The sequence below is a fragment of the Thalassophryne amazonica genome, chromosome 7 (assembly GCF_902500255.1).
Source record: "Thalassophryne amazonica chromosome 7, fThaAma1.1, whole genome shotgun sequence".
NCBI lineage: Eukaryota > Metazoa > Chordata > Actinopteri > Batrachoidiformes > Batrachoididae > Thalassophryne > Thalassophryne amazonica.
In genome coordinates, this window is record NC_047109.1 from 24257877 (window position 1) to 24274884 (window position 17008).

A 17008-nucleotide genomic window follows, 5' to 3' on the forward strand; every position below is an offset into this window, starting at 1 on the left:
TGTTTTGCTCTGTATTCCTCGACCACACCTTTTGCTTCATCCCTGACAAATGTGTTTGCTCGTGCCTCTGACCCCTGCTGTACCATAACTGCGTTCATGCCTGATCCTGTTTGTACCTCCACTCTGCTGCTTGATTGCCTGTGCACCGAACCCGAGCCTAGAATAAAGACAAAGATTTCTTTTACACCAAAGCCGTCTTTGGGAGTGTGCATTGCGGGTCCAGTCGCTATGGTTGTCGGGCAGCCACCCGCCTTGACACTCTCAAGACTTCAACAAATTTAACAACAGCTTCATCTGGTGGCTCTTGCCCAGAATCACACTTCAAGTGTACTCAATGTGTATACAGTTAGAAATAAGGCTTTTAATACCATTTATTATTATGGCCAAATTCTGCTGAGCGCTGGCATCAGAAAAATAGGCAGCACTGTTGCGTTTGTTGAAGCACGGAGCTTATCAGGTATCAGGCGGGCTTGTATAAACCCTGACACCTCATTGTGTGTGTTGTGTACATACTGAGTGCACATATTGTGTTGTTTAGCTCCCTACTGGCGAGCACATCTTCACCAAGTACCGCCAGAATGAAATCATCACGTCTCAGTGCACTTCCCATATAGGAAGAAGCTCTCTGTGCTCTTCAGCCACTCCGCGTTGTCTCACCTTCCCTTGTAATGAAATCACACACCAGCCCCAAAGTCACAGCCGGGTCAGCTTTATCAAACTGTCCAGTTGTTTATCAGAGGGAGAGGTCAGGCTGATTGGCTCCTCGGCTGCATTTCCAGCAGCTTGACTGGGAATCTGTGAGACAGAACTAAAGGCTGATGGATGGATGATGGATGCAGTGGAACGAGCTGCCCCGTCTCTGTAATTAACTTGTTCCATTTGAGGCACAGCAGGCAGGCAGCAGGATTAACCCTTTCATCACCACAAATGCTTGCAGCCTGCACTCTGATCACAGCCCAGGGATCAAATCAATAAAACACCAGCTTTAACATATTAACAAGCAGCCGGCTCATGGCTCATATTTCTTACATGTAACACAACATGACTACTCCCAGTGTCCTCTTCCTTCAAACAGTAAATACAAGCTGTAATATTTAAACACTGATGCCTGAAGGAACCATTTGGAATAAGGCTTTTCACACAGTTTATCACACTGAAAACACTGGAGCACACTGACACTTGTTAAAGGTTTTTTTCTTCGTACAATTTTATTTTATTTCAAGATGTAACACCATGAAGCATAACACTGAATATTAAAATCCATAATTAAGTGTTGCATTACCGAGAACTAAACAAAAGAGCTTCACCAGTGATGTTAAAAGCATTTGTTGCTGCCTTCCTTCTGTAGTGTTGGCCTCAGTTCATTCTGTTATGCTATTAAATTTGACTTACTGTGATTTGAAGCAGTCTTCAGAGGTGTAATCCATCAGAGGGAGTTAGTCATATGGTGTGTTTTATTTCCAAGTCATTTAACTGGATACTCTTGGTGCTGTTAAAAGTGTGAAATGATTTGAAAGTAATCTGAAAATGTTCCAGGTGTTGTGATCTATATATTGTTTTTAATTAGCTGGTGTTGGAGATTTTTTTTCCCACTATATCCAAAAATAACTGCAAAGCACTGACTTCTCTGCTATGATGTTTGTCTATCTCAAAACTGCTTAAAGATAATGGCAAAAAAATAAGGTTTTCCAACTTCTCTTTTTGCAGTTTATTTTGGATGATGGCGACATGAAACATAATGTGTATAATGTGTTACCTGAGGCCATCAAATATGGCCATTGGTATTGCAAAGGCTTTGCGTCCGTCTGTCTGTCCGTCTGTCCCTCCATCTGTCCATCAGTCTGTGCTCGGCATAAGTCCAGTTCTATTACTGCCAGTATTTAATTTTACTGAAAAGATTCTTGGGGCACAGACACAGAAGTGCGCAATCCGATCCACTGTGGAGATCTGTGCGCACGGCGGTGGATCCACCTGCTCTGGTTGCTGGTCCAATTCAAAAAATAACTGAAGTGCTTGTTCAACATTCATAAGACGCCTCATTTTTACAAAACAAACCAAAAAAAAAAGAAAAAAAATACCACCACACTACCCACACATGCTAAATACGCCACCAAAATAATACACATTACAAACATACCAAATATTTCTCAAATCTCTTGAATACCAAAACTCTAATCGCTGTCTGCTTTTCTCTCTCCTCACTGTGTCACCCACAATATTCCTTCCCACAACAACCAAATTATGTGGCTTGGGGATCATTGTTATTGGCTTATGTAGTTTATTTTCCACCAGTGATAAAGACAAATTCATGTTTTGTTTTTAACTTGTGTTGCTTCAGGCAGAGGGGGGACAAGGAAGAAAAGAAACTCTGCTTGCACGCGTCATGCGCGAAGTGCGCACCGACAGCAATCCCACATGGGGCCGGTGGGCTGTGATCAAACATATGTGGGGTTAGTGACTTCTGGTTGGTTAGCCTGTGCGTTTTTTACTAGGGATGAGCGAGTACACCAGTATCTGTATCTGTATCTGTTCAACCATCTAAATTATCTGTATCTGTATCTGTACTTGGAGTGGGTGGGGTCTAAATCGGAAGTGGACATGGGTTAACCAGAAATGGGTGGGGCTTACATCTGTACATTATTTTTTGATATGGATTGATCAGAAGTTGCTATATTTATTGTTTATTTGAAAAACATATTTACAGAACAGCCTCAAAATTGAGATTCAAATCAATGATTTTGATCACAAAATTACGAGAACTATTTACGAACAATTTTTTTTATGAACTCAGAACATGAATGTTCTAAAGTGTAAGAATTAATGTTTACAGAGCAGCCTCAGAATTGACATTCAGTATTTTTGATCACAATAGTAAAGGAACTATTTACAGAACAACTTTTTTTATAAACTCAGGACATGAATATTTGTAAGTGTATGAATGAATATTTACAGAACAGCCTCAGAATTGAAATTCAAATCAATGATTTTGATCACAAAAGTAAGAGAACTATTTACAGAACAAGTTTTTATAAACTCAGAACATGAATATTCGTAAGTGTATGAATGAATATTTACAGAACAGCCGCAAAATTGAGATTCATATCAATGATTTTGATCACAAAAGTAAGAGAACTATTTACAGAACAAGTTTTTTATGAACTCAGAACATGAATATTCTTAAGGGTATGAATGAGTAAAAGAGCAGCCTCAGAATTGACATTCAATGTAGTAGGAAATTATGAACTAAGTATGCATGAACAAGAGTTGTCATACTCAACACAACTTTCTTTTTTATTATTATTTTTAATTTATGATGAAACTGATTTTTTTCAATTATTTCTTTATATTTACGACCTAACATTCTTGGCATTTTGATTAAGGTGTCTGTGTGTGTGTGTCTGTGTGCATGTGTGTGACTGAGGTTGTTCTAAGACTGTTATTTTTTAATGGCCTGTGTGAACTTGGTGATTCATGCAAACATCCAGTGATGGCAAACAAGGAAATAATATGTCAGCCTTGCAGGAGCAACGTTTTCCAACTGACTTTATATCAGCAGCCAGCAAACAAGCTGTTAAAAAATAAAATGGTGGGGGCAATGAGCGACACAACACGAGCCGCTTTCAGCTCTGTCTTGTGAAATGCACTGCGTACGTTATGAAACAAGTTCACCAAGTAAGATTAAATACCATACAAACCAAAATAGAGGTTAATTGAAGAAAAATTAAGGAGCACAGCAACGTGACCTAGAGTCTAGCCAAACACAGAGAGAGAGATCCTGTGTGTGTCTATGTGTGCACGAGAAGCTGCAGAGAGACTTGTCTGTGTAGAGAGGGCTGGGCGCTGTGTGTGACTGGCCAATCACAGAGTGTGAAGACAGTCAGCCAGTCAGGATTTTCCTTCAGTACGAGCACAGATATTGATGAGTTTTACTCGTATCATGCTCGTGCTCGTCAAAAATGCTTTATCAATACCCTATTTAACCCTATTTTTCACCATTGAAAAAGGAGTCATGGTTCTTCCCACCGCTGTCGCTGCCACAGTAGAGAAGGAATTGATCCTTTTTCTGCATGTGCATACATAAACATGCAGCAAAAATGACAAAAATATTCATGAAAATGCAATAATACTCATAAGTAAAGTTATACTAGGTCTATTAACAAAATTTAAAAAGTGGTGTAAAGGTTGAAGACTGCACATTTTAACACACATTCAAAGGGAGACTCAGTGCAGTGAGTGGATTGTGTGCTACGTACACTTAATTAGGTTATGTGACTTTTGACGGGGGACATGTCATTCGACTCCAGAGGGTTAAACAATGGCAAATTATAAAGGGCATAATGCTCATACAGCTGAGGATATTTTAGCATTGTGTTATATTTTATATTTTACATATATTATACAGCCCCAATTAAAATGAAGTTGGGACGTTGTGTAAAATGTAAATAAAACAGAATACAATGATTTGCAAATCTGAGGATACTAATTGTTGAAGCTTTGTAGGTGGAATTCTTTCCCATTCTTGCTTGATGTACAACTTCAGTTGTTCAACAGTCCGAGGTTCTCCGTTGTTGTATTTTCATAATGCACCACACATTTTCAATGGGCGACAGGTCTGGATTGCAGGCAGGCCAGTCTAGTACCCACACTCTTTTAATATGAAGCCACACTGTTGTAACATGTGCAGAATGTGGCTTGGCATTGTCTTGCTGAAATAAGCAGGGACGTCCCTGAAAAAGACGTTGCTTGGATGGCAGCGTATGTTGCTCCAAAACCTGGATGTACCTTTCAGCATTGATGCTGCCATCACAGATGTGTAAGCTGACCATGTCATGGGCACTAACACACCCTCATGCCATCACAGATGCTGGTTTTTGAACCTTGCGCTGGTAACAATCTGGATGGTCTTTTTCCTCTTTTGTTCGGAGGACACAATGTCCATAATTTCCAAAAACAATTTGAAATGTGGACTCATCAGACCACAGCACACTTTTCCACTTTGCGTCTGTCCATTTCAAATGAGCTCAAGCTCAGAGAAGGTGGCAGTGCTTCTGGATGTTGTTGATGCATGGCTTTCGCTTTGCATGGTAGAGTTTTAACTTGCACTTGTAGATGTAGCGACGAGCTGTGTCAACAGACAATGGTTTTCTGAAGTGTTCCTGAGCCCACGTGGTAAGATCCTTTACACAGTGATGTTGGTTTTTAATGCAGTGCTGCCTGAGGGATCAAAGGTCACGGGCATTCCGTTGGTTTTGGGCCTTGGCGCTTACATGTAGAAAGTTCTCCAGATTCTCTGAATCTTCTGATTATATTATGGACTGTAGATGATGAAATCCCTAAATTCCTTGCAATTGAACATTGAGAAACATTGTTCTTAAACTGTTGTACTATTTCTTCATGCAGTTGTTCACAAAGTGGTGATCCTCACCCCATCTTTGCTTGTGAACGGCTGAGCCTTTTCGGGATGCTCCTTTTATACTCAGTCATGACACTCACAATTAGTGTCCTCAGTTCCCAAACACTTATTGAGTGTTGTTACAAGGAAGGTGATGTAACACAATGGTAAACATACCACTGTCCCAGCTTTTTTGAAACTTGTTGCAGGCATCTATTTCAAAATGAGCAAATATTTGCACAAAAACAATAAAGTTTATCAGTTTGAACATTAAATATCTTGTCTTTGTGTTGTATTCAATTGAATATAGGTTGAAGATGATTTGCAAATCATCGTATTCTGTTTTATTTACATTTTACACAACGTCCCAGCTTCATTGGAATTGGGGTTGTACATCATTTACTTGTTTTAATCTTTGTGTGAAGGTTGGGCCAAAATTGAAATGCATTTTATTTAATTATGAGGAAGAACCAGGCAAATTTACAAGATTAAGAGTTCATGAATTCACAAAGCACTGCCAAACTACCATGATATAAACAAACCACAAAGCGTGAAAATCTGAAGCTAAGTATGAAATAGATATCGTGATTTTTTTTTTTTTTTTTTTTGATGAGGTCCTATCAGAAGTAAAGAAAGGAGACGTTTGTAGGTCCTGTGAAGGGGATAAGAGTTTCTGACTCCCCCAGTACAGATCGCCAGCTTTGGTACCCATCTACAACTGGGTGAAATGCAGTTCAAATATCTTGTTCAAGGATACAGAAAGTTAGTATGAAAATGCCAAACCCACATCTACATATAGGACACCCTGTTTGATATCACGGGATTTGACCACTTACGGGGACCTCCGTTCTATTGTGCAATATATACACAGCATAAGTTCACACGTAAAAATGATGTACTGTTTTGTTTTCGACTGTAATCACTGAAGCAGTCACAAAAAGGTTTTTTTTTTTTCTTTTTCAGTTCCCAGTGGAGAAGAGAGGATGAAGTGAGTGGGAGACATCATGTCGGTGTTAGCCTACACAAGTAACCAGAGCAGCTCTGTTGTCTCGCCTGCAAAACTGCCTCGACACATTTGTGCTCTGGTTATAAACAAATTGCAACACATGTCCACTTTTTCTTTGCATTTTCACTTTGTCTGCATGTAATTTGCCCAAAAGCCCATTGAAAATGCTGTGTTTTTTTCCAACGGGAGTACAAAAATTACATCATATGCGTCATAATTTACCCCTTTCGCGCCCGTCCTCAAACGAGACTGCAGGGTCCAATTGGTAGCCAAACTCCTTGTCCCACTGAGCTACCTGTTCTGAGTGGACAAAAAGAGGTCAGCCAGGAATTTTTGAGCTCCTCAAAAAGACAACAAGTAATTTCATTGCACTTGCTGAAAAGTTCAGCCTTTAGTCAGGAAAGACTTGATTAGGTTTTGAGCCAGATGCAGATCCAAGATCATATTTTTACTTTGTCTCCCATTTGTTTCCATGCTCTTTCTTTTTTTGTTTTTTTGGGGGGTTTTTTGGACATGAAAAAACCACACCCTCAGCTGTATATCAGCTTGGTTCGCTACAGATAGTACAACACTGTGTTGGTTTTGGGGGAATTGCTTGCTAAGTTATTTCTTTCAGCATTTAAAAAATAGATGGAATAATACTGTTTTATGATGTCACAGTCTAATCAGCATAGCTGCCAAAGAGGGCTGCTGTCTCAGTGATGTTGTCCATGCAGTGATAACCAAAACACCATCAGCACTCTTCCTTTATTGAGTTTCTCCTGATTGAAGAGCTTGCGTTGAGGCCTTCACACCTCAGGGCGATGTGAACAGCTCCTCTGTGGCTGCACATAATACAATCATCTCCAGGTGATCTGTTTCAGTCCTCCGGTCACACCATTATTCTCAGTTACTGCCATGATCGCTCCCCTCTCTCTATCAGTCGGCCATTCCTTTTTTTCTCTTGCTACTCCTTCAGGGATTGGCGGTTGGCGCCAAGGTGTTTGTGGAGATAAAAGACAGGCATGTCTGCAGGTGTGAGCCACGGGATCCATTACGGATGACTAACACGTTAACAGATGTTTCAAAGTGAACGACAGCAGCTGGGTAGGCTCAGAAGTCGTTTATGAAAAGCAACCTAAACCTCAGCATTCCCTGACCGAGTCGGGAGTCTCCTCAAGTCACACAGATGTTCCCATTCTTCCATCTTCCACCCTTCATCGATCCTTCAAAATACTATGAAAAGGAAAGGAGACGTGGATGATAAAAAAGTTGGGGATGCATGGCTGATAGGCATGGATGGGGGTAAGAGAAAGAACAAGGATAAAATAGAGTGAGAGCACCTGAGGCAGAAATGTTGAGATAATGGTTTCATTTGGAGAGATCATGATGAGGCTCTTGAAGGCAAAATCCCCTCAGATGGGCGAATGAGTTACCACTCTCTTTTCATCTCTCTGCCACTGGATCACGTCATCCATAAAGCTGAGGGAACATTGGACCCTCTGCCTTTAACTAACCCTGACAATCACAGCTACAGGGTGAGAAATAATGTCCAAAACAGCTGTATGCCTGCAGGCTGCTTCAACATGAAAGACACACACAGTCAGCCGGGTGCCGAATGTGACACAAAAGGCACAAAAAAAGACATGAAAAATGAAATTTCAACAAGCAAATAAAGCTAGTATTTCTGTGTAAACTAAAAGCAATAATGGCACTCATTTCCAAGTCTGTTTCATGTTGACACAGTGAGAGAGAACACGGCCAAGTCTATTATGGGATATCCAAAAAGCCCAGCAAATTAAAAGTGGCAGAAATAGTTTATAAATATTCATAAAGGCTCATAAAAGTGGGTAATCATTTTTCCTTTTATGCATAGTGTAGCTTATTTATTTCAAACATTTGGAGACACATTTGGAGAAAGGTTCCTTTGCTGCTGTCGCAGTCCTCTCCGTTCTGCCGCTGAAGTGTTTGTCTGTGTGTATGTGTGTGTAATTGTGATGGTGTTGATGCGTAAGATTTTGATGATTATGATAAAGAAAACCTGGATGATGATGATGATGGTAGAGATGATGATTATAATAGTAATGGTGGTGATTCCGGTGATAATGTAATAGTGATATTACGATAGGAATAAAAACTAACAGGAATAATACAACTAATTGTCGTGGCTGTCCCCCAACCGCGGAAAAACACAGGTGCAAACCCAGCTGGCGGCAGTTCCTGCACACTTGAGTCAGTGTTGCATTGCGGAATCGATGTCAGCAGTTCATGACTCATGGCTGCCCAGGTATGGAAAGTGGGTCACATTCTTCAGGACCCATTAATGCCATTTCACAGCAGGAAGCTTCAGACTGACCATGTTGGGTGCAGGCTGATACAAGATCTGCCTCCACCCAACACGGTCAATCAGTTGACATGCAGACCAAGCTATGTAGGCTTTGTCAATAGTTTCAAGGATTTTCTGAAGACCTTCTTTCATAAAAAATGACATGCTGCTGTAATTGGCATACTGAAAGGCCAGGAATGATGTTTCTTCCTGGCACCTTGTCCTTGATCAAGTGGAGAACTGATGCTTCTAAGATGATGAAGAGATGTGTTGATGCAGCCCTGCTTTACTCCTGATTGAACATAGGCTTCAGTTTTTGTCCCATTTACCAAAATATTGGTGGACATGTCATCATGGAGAAGCCTCAGGGTCTTGATGAATTTCTTTGAACAGCCCATGTTGCTCAGAATCTGCCACAGAGGTGGGCATGATGCACTATCAAACGCCTTTGTCAGGTTAATGAATGTGCCAATCAATGGTTGGTGCTGTTCACAACACTATTCTTGCAACAGTGACGATGATGTTTGTTATCCCTCTTGATGGCGGAAAGCCACTCTGGGTTTCAGGAAGGATGTTTTCTGCTTGTGGTCTAAGAAGGCAATCTGTGCAAGAACCTTTCCTGCAGTACACAATGTAATGAAGTTGACTTCAAACTAATATTCATAGAATCAAAAATACATTAATGTCTTCCTTTTCCAAAGAACTATCTTTCCAAACCTCCCAAAGGTGGAATGTTTTAAACTAAAGGATTGTTATTATCTGATCTGATCTTACTACTCCATCGTGATTCAGCAGCACGAAATATACATTAATCTATTGGTTCATGATATTGTGACGAAAAGCGCCTCATTTTCGTCACAGCAGCACAAATTCAATCTCAGTCATTCCGTGATGGCTGCAAAAAATTATAAGTGAAGTGGGGGGTTGGGGTGATTATGGTTAGGGTGGGGGGAAGGAGAAGGATTAGGTTATGGTTAAGGTTAGGATTGGGGGTTGGAGTAAGGTAAGTAATAGTGAGTTAAAAAAGACCCTGTCACAAAAATTTGACTCATTTCGTGACGGGAGCACAAAAAAAATGTGAGACTGGGTTGGCTGAATCACGACTTGCCATGAGACTGGGTTGTAGAGGACCTGGTCATTCTCTTCAAACCAGGCCTGGTGCTTCCTGTTCTGGTTTGTGGGTGTTTCTTGGCAGGCTGTTGTTTTGGCTGTCTTGAGCTCCTCCCAATGTTGGGATGGAGTACTTTATGGGGAGTACTTTCATCATCGCTGTTGAAACCCTGCTTCTGGTTCTGGGTTTTCAAGCTTGGCAATGCAAAAACAAAAGTGTTGCATATATATTTTTGATCAGTGTATATTCTAGACTTGGTAGATATAACCTAAAATATTTAATACAGATTTTTTTATTTTAATTTTTCCAGCTTCAGAAAACAGAAAAAATATCTAAATATTAGAATATTTCATTTCAAGTTTGAGTATGTCACTATTTGCATAGTATAAATTCCATGAATATCTCAGACTTGTACAGTCCACAAGGGGAAGACTGCTGACTTGACAGTTCAGACAACACTCATTGACAACCTCCACAAGGAGGGTAAACCACAGAAAGTCATTGCTGAAAGGGCTGACTGTTCACAGAGTGCGGGATCAAAGTATATTCGGGGAAAGTTTACTGGAAGGGAAACGTGTGGTAGGAAAAGAGGCACAAGCAACAGGGATGGCTGCAAGTCTTGAAAAGATTGTCCAGAAGAGCTGTAAAACCTCACCTGTTGATGTTGTTTTACAGATCACATACAGACGACCCTCCACAGTTCACAATACGTGAGCTGCAGATTAGCTGCAAACTATACATGAGTGTGATTTTGTGTTATAATGACTCATTTTTAAAATGTTAACTGTGAGAAGAGGGGCTGCTGCTATGCATGCACGTTGATCAGTCATGAATGCAGCCTATTAAAACCAGGCCAAAACAGCAGCTGTGAAAAATCTTCAGTTGGAATCTCACTGAATTGGAACTTATGACATGTTAACACCAGCCCAGTCTCATGCTTTATTCAATCATGAAATGACACACTTTTGTGACGTTATTTTATTTTACTATTTCTGTTATTAGTTCTAAACTGAAGCAACACGCACGACACCCTACAACTCACATGAGAGGATGGCCAACGTCCCGCACGTGTGCAAATGAAGCAATTTCCTGTGTGAATGCTGTTCGCAAGCTTTCGCAGCTCAGTGAGATACTGGCAGTTAAAAAAAATAAAAAATCCAAACAGTTTGACTGCTGTCCAAGTCCCATCTCTGGGATGTTTTTCACTCATGCGAGAAATCCCAGCGATGCATTGTTTGCTGACAGACCGGAATACTGTTGGATGAAAATGACAGAATGATGGAAAATATGGATTGTGTAGCCAGTAAAAATACATTTGTGTATAAACACCTGGGGCCTCACATACAAAGACTAATGTGGACTTTCTACTAAAAGTTGGCGTACGCCAAAACCCTGAATCTGGCGTAAGCACAAATGTATTCAGATGTATGAAAGTGTGGGTAGGCATGAATCCATGCATGTTCTGTTTGTACATCCCACTGATCGTGGAACTGGGCATGGAACCCAACTCCTCCCTGGCCACGCCCCATTTAAATATGCAATTTCATGTAAATAGGCCCTTGGAGCAGGAATTCCTCACGACGTCACATCAGACAACATGAACACAGAAAATAAATTATACTATAGATTAACGGACATTACATGGAGACACACAGGGACAGTTTATTTGGTACGCTGTTAAACGGATTAATCATGAAACTGGAAAAATGTTCATGGGAGCTATGAAGCACATGTGTGTGAGGCTGCACACACACGCACAGAACAGCGCGCACACACTGATGTTAAAAAGGTGAGGTGCACCTCTGCTGACCATTTATAATTTACACACGAGTTTATTCACCATCAAGCAAAAATAAAAAAGACATTAATATTAATATTAATGTCATTAATATTAAAATATTATTTGAATGTGCACATCCCCAAATGTGCCCGCTCTGGTTTTCATTTGGAACAATTACCCAAATAAACTATTTAAACACAACATAGAACACACACATATATATATATATATATATATATATATATATATATATATATATATATATATATATATATATATATATATATATATATATATATATATGAGGTCTGTCAATAAAGTATAGGTCCTTTTATTTTTTCAAAAACTATATGGATTTCATTCATATGTTTTTACATGCTTGAACCTCGTGCGCATGCGTGAGTTTTTCCACGCCTGTCGGTGACGTCATTCGCCTTTGAGCACTCCTTGTGGGAGGAGTCGTCCAGCCCCTCGTCGGAATTCCATTGTCTGAGAAGTTGCTGAGAGACTGGCGCTTTGTTTGATCAAAATTTTTTCTAAACCTGTGAGACACATTGAAGTGGACATGGTTCGAAAAATGAAGCTGGTTTTCGGTGAAAGTTTTAACAGCTGATGAGAGATTTTGAGGTGATACTGTCGCTTTAAGGACTTCCCACGGTGCGAGACGTCGCGCAGCACTCCCAGGCGCCGTCGTCAGCCTGTTTCAAGCTGAAAACCTCCACATTTCAGGCTCTATTGATCCAGGACATCGTGAGAGAACAGAGAAGTTTCAGAAGAAGTCAGTTTCAGCATTTTATCCGGATATTCCACTGTTAAAGGAGATTTTTTTAAATGAAAGACGTGCGGACGGATTGCAGCGTCGGCTCGCAGCCGCTGCGATGCTCTGCCACAGGAAAAACACCTCCGTTGGAAGCCTTAAGGACAAGTTGGAACATGTCCAGCTGTTAAACAATTTCTCAGATACTCACTCCACTGAAAGCCATCAAAAGCCGCCTGGATTTTACAAATGTTATCAACACGGAGGTGTTTTTCCTGTGCCACCGCACCGCGCCGGCTGAGTCCCGACGCGCGGACCCGTCCGCACGTCTTTCATTAAAAAAATCTCCTTTAACAGTGGAATATCCGGATAAAATGCTGAAAACGACTTTTTCTGAAACTTCTCTGTTCTCTCACGACGTCCTGGATCAATAGAGCCTGAAATGTGGAGGTTTTCAGCTTGAAACAGGCTGACGACGGCGCCTGGGACCGCTGCACGACGTCTCGCTCCGTGGCAAGTCCTTAAAGCGCCAGTCTCTCAGCAACTTCTCAGACAAAGGAATTCCGACGAGGGGCTGGACGACTCCTCCCACAAGGAGTGCTCACAGGCGAATGACGTCACCGACAGGCGTGGAAAAACTCACGCATGCGCACGAGGGTTCAAGCATGTCTGACATAAAAACATATGAATGAAATCCATATAGTTTTTGAAAAAAATAAAAAGGACCTATACTTTATTGACAGCCCTCGTATATATATATATATAAACTCAACAAAAATATAAACGCAACACTTTTGGTTTTGCTCCATTTTGTATGAGATGAACTCAAAGATCTAAAACTTTTTCCACATACACAATATCACCATTTCCCTCAAATATTGTTCACAAACCAGTCTAAATCTGTGATAGTGAGCACATCTCCTTTGCTGAGATAATCCATCCCATCTCACAGGTGTGCCATACCAAGATGCTGATTAGACACCATGATTAGTGCACAGGTGTGCCTTAGACTGTCCACAATAAAAGGCCACTCTGAAAGGTGCAGTTTTGTTTTATTGGGGGGGGATACCAGTCAGTATCTGGTGTGACCACCATTTGCCTCATGCAGTGCAACACATCTCCTTCGGATAGAGTTGAAGAGAACACCTCTCCAACATGCCAAACGCCAGCGAATGTGAGCATTTGCCCACACAGGTCGGTTACGACGACGAACTGGAGTCAGGTCGAGACCCCCATGAGGACGACGGGCATGCAGATGAGCTTCCCTGAGACGGTTTCTGACAGTTTGTGCAGAAATTCTTTGGTTATGCAAACCAGTTGTTTCAGCAGCTGTCCGAGTGGCTGCTCTCAGACGATCTTGGAGGTGAATATGCTGGATGTGGAGGTCCTGGGCTGGTGTGGTTACACGTGGTCTGCGGTTGTGAGGCTGGTTGGATGTACTGCCAAATTCTCTGAAACGCCTTTGGAGACGGCTTATGGTAGAGAAATGAACATTCAATACACGAGCAACAGCTCTGGTTGACATTCCTGCTGTCAGCATGCCGATTGCACGCTCCCTCAAATCTATATATATATATATATATATATATATATATATATATATATATATATATATATATATATATATATATATATATATATATATTGGCTAGCTCCCCACCCATAGAAAATGAATGAATGAAAAGAAACAGGCCTCATAACAAAGGCGTGACAGATAGGTGACGTAAATTATTCTTGATAATCCGGTTAATATGGAGCTTGTCTAGTATAATTTTTTTCTTGCATGTTTTAGATATGTTAGACTTGTGTAGACTGTAGCATAACTTTTCATTTTTTGAAAAAAATATCAACTTTTTACATGTTTATAGAAGAAGAATACCCCCAAAAAGTATATTACATGTACTAAGTGTTATTGTGTTCCTTTTTTGCTGTTATGGCAAACACCCAAAGCAAAAATAATAATCATCATCACGCTTTCCATGCTTTTCTTGTCTGTAGGAAAATAAATTGTCTCCATGCATGTTGTCCATCTGTACCTGCCCTGCCAGCTTCCATTACTCCTTACAAAGTCATCTTCCAAAAGGGACTTTAAATGGATTACGATGAGAACATTAATGATTAGCTGGAGCTCACCAATGCAACTGAATCACCTCAAAAAGATTGTAACCATGTCCTCTTATGCTATGGAAGAACAGTAATTTGCTTTGAATTTAGTAAAACCTGCAAACGGAAAAAGGACAGCTTTCAATGTCAGAATCCTTGGAAAAATACAGAGATGTCATAATGTTGAGAAAATGATGGACGCAAAATTCATGTACTAGCATACAAACATTAACAACTTATCAAGCCAATTTTGTTGCAGTTGAAAAGTTTTCTTGCCATGATTTGCAGAAGTTAGAAATAAAAGCTTGCAGAGCATTTTGATTTTACACATAAGCTTCAAACATATTTCATGTTAATAAGGTAACAGGCTCAGTGTAGGCACTGGGCCTAACACCTGTCAAGACAAACTTAGGGAACACATGTAATTCATGAATTATAACAAATATCCACGTGGTTATCGACTTGAAAATTCAGTAAGGTATATCTTATATACTATATTCTAGTTCTAAGGTGGAACTATGCTAGTACACTAAGGTATATCTAAAAAGGAAGAGTGAAACAGAAGAGTAGAAAAGAGTAGAGTACAATGCAATACGTGTAAAAATCAGAGCTGCCTCCAATACCTTGTACACCTGTTGCTACAACTACAGTATTTGCACACACCAGTGGCTGAAAGACAAAGCGTGCACTGTGTGAGCCCATTCAATCCCTCTCGCTTTGCAGGTGTCGGCCAAATTCCAGGTGACACACACGAACATCTAACATCGCTCACTTGGCACTTAGAAAATGTGTGTCCACGTATCAACTATACTTAGAAATATACTGAAATGAAAATGTACTGAAACTACACACAGATTAAAATGTGTGGTTCAAGCGATTACCACGACAACAGTCAGCAGACGATCACTTTCGAGGTGGCGGTGAAATTTGTCTAAGTGTCCCCACTACTGTGGAGTTGGTGAGTACACATGTGGCATGCCAGAGTGTTGGTTCCCATCACAACACGTGTGTGTGTTTCGCGAGCCCCCCCCAACACATGCGTGCATGTGGTTTGCGCCCCCCTCCCACACACACACGCAGGTGAGGTGCCTCTCATTTGATCACAGAGTGACATCTTGGTCTGTGCGCTGAATGGATAGGGGGCGTGGCTGGCTGCCAACAGCAGGAGCTGTAGACAACTCTGGTCCTGGATGTCACAGCTGCAGAACACATACCGTGTTTTGATGGACATGTGTGCGTTCTTGCTGTCCTCACGTGGAAATACATAAAAACATATATTCATTCATGTGGACACGCAGCAGGCGATCTGAATGTCACGTCTGTCTGACAGGACATGCATGTCCTGTGAGCGGTGCACTGCAGAACTATATGACAAACCAACAGTGCGACAAATACGCCACTTTCAGTTATGTATCAGCAGAAACACGCTTTAACAAATGGCATTTGGTCAGTTATCTTTTTCTCTTTTAAAATAATATGTTCATGTCCTTGTTGATTTGCAGGACAGCGATGGTAGCACAGTGGTAGACTTTCTGGCTGGGAATCAGAGATTTTGTAAATTGCAGGTTTGAATCCTGTGGGTGACATGAATTTTTTTTTCACGGCAGCTGTGCCATGTGGTTACACATGCTCCAGCTGCTCAATTTCAGTTTCCATTTATTTTCATTTTTATTGCGCCGAATCACAACAAAGTTGCGTCAAGGTGCTTCATACAAGTAAGGTCTAACCTTACAAACCCCTTATCAACGACACCATCACGTGCACAAAACTATCGCAGCGGGATCGTTCATGCCTGCTCATCGGCTTGATGTTTTCGTGGTCCACTCATACGAGCTGTTTCACCCTGATTTGTAGTTATTTGTACTGTGTGTGAAGGGGCCCTTAAGAAGTGTGGTTATTTGGCTGGTGGTTCATTCAGTAGAGCAGCATCTTGATCTTTGGCTCTTTTCAGCCTGAGGAGTGAGGTGGATCACATTTAATTGCTGGGTACAAATGTATTTAATTAAAAACATACTAAATGTACATGTATGTGTGTTCTGTGCTCTGTACAGTGACCACAAGCATCTATGTACATGTAAAGGAAGAACCCTTTAAACAGGTAACAGGGCCTAACAAGTACTCTTTGAACAACTAGCCCTAAATATTGCAAAATATTCTCCTAATATACCTTGGTGATCAAATTTATGTTGGTGAATCGAAGATAACATGTTGGATGAAATCATACTCAGGGTGCTCCGCAGGAACATCATGAAAGGACTTCCCTCCATTTCGCCTGGACTGACAGCAATCGACAACTTAATCCACCTTGCTGCTGACATTGGGGTGGACTTGTCATTATTTAAGGATTCAAGGTGGAAAAAGCATTTAATTATTGCTATATTGTCACTCGCAGCCGGGGACACTGCTAGGGATGTGAAAGCTGATCATGTGGGTTCCGCTTCTCATTGAAAAAATTAGAAACATTATTTTTTTCTTGTGTTTATATCTTGCTGCTATGTAGATGTTTTGAGTTGAACTCTGTGAAATGCACTTTTGTACACTGCTAAGAAAATTA

General features: G+C 40.8%; 1 protein-coding gene and 1 long non-coding RNA gene across 6 annotated transcripts in view; one reads left to right on the forward strand and one right to left on the reverse strand.

Moving 5' to 3' along the window:
* Positions 1-17008, reverse strand: part of LOC117513713 (glutamate receptor ionotropic, kainate 2) — a 1177061-nt gene that overhangs the window by 908635 nt on the left and 251418 nt on the right. The window lies entirely within an intron of this gene.
* Positions 1131-10414, forward strand: LOC117513715. Its single transcript, XR_004561684.1, has 4 exons — positions 1131-1143; positions 1537-1541; positions 5220-5228; positions 10294-10414. It is a non-coding gene; the product is annotated as an uncharacterized LOC117513715 (long non-coding RNA).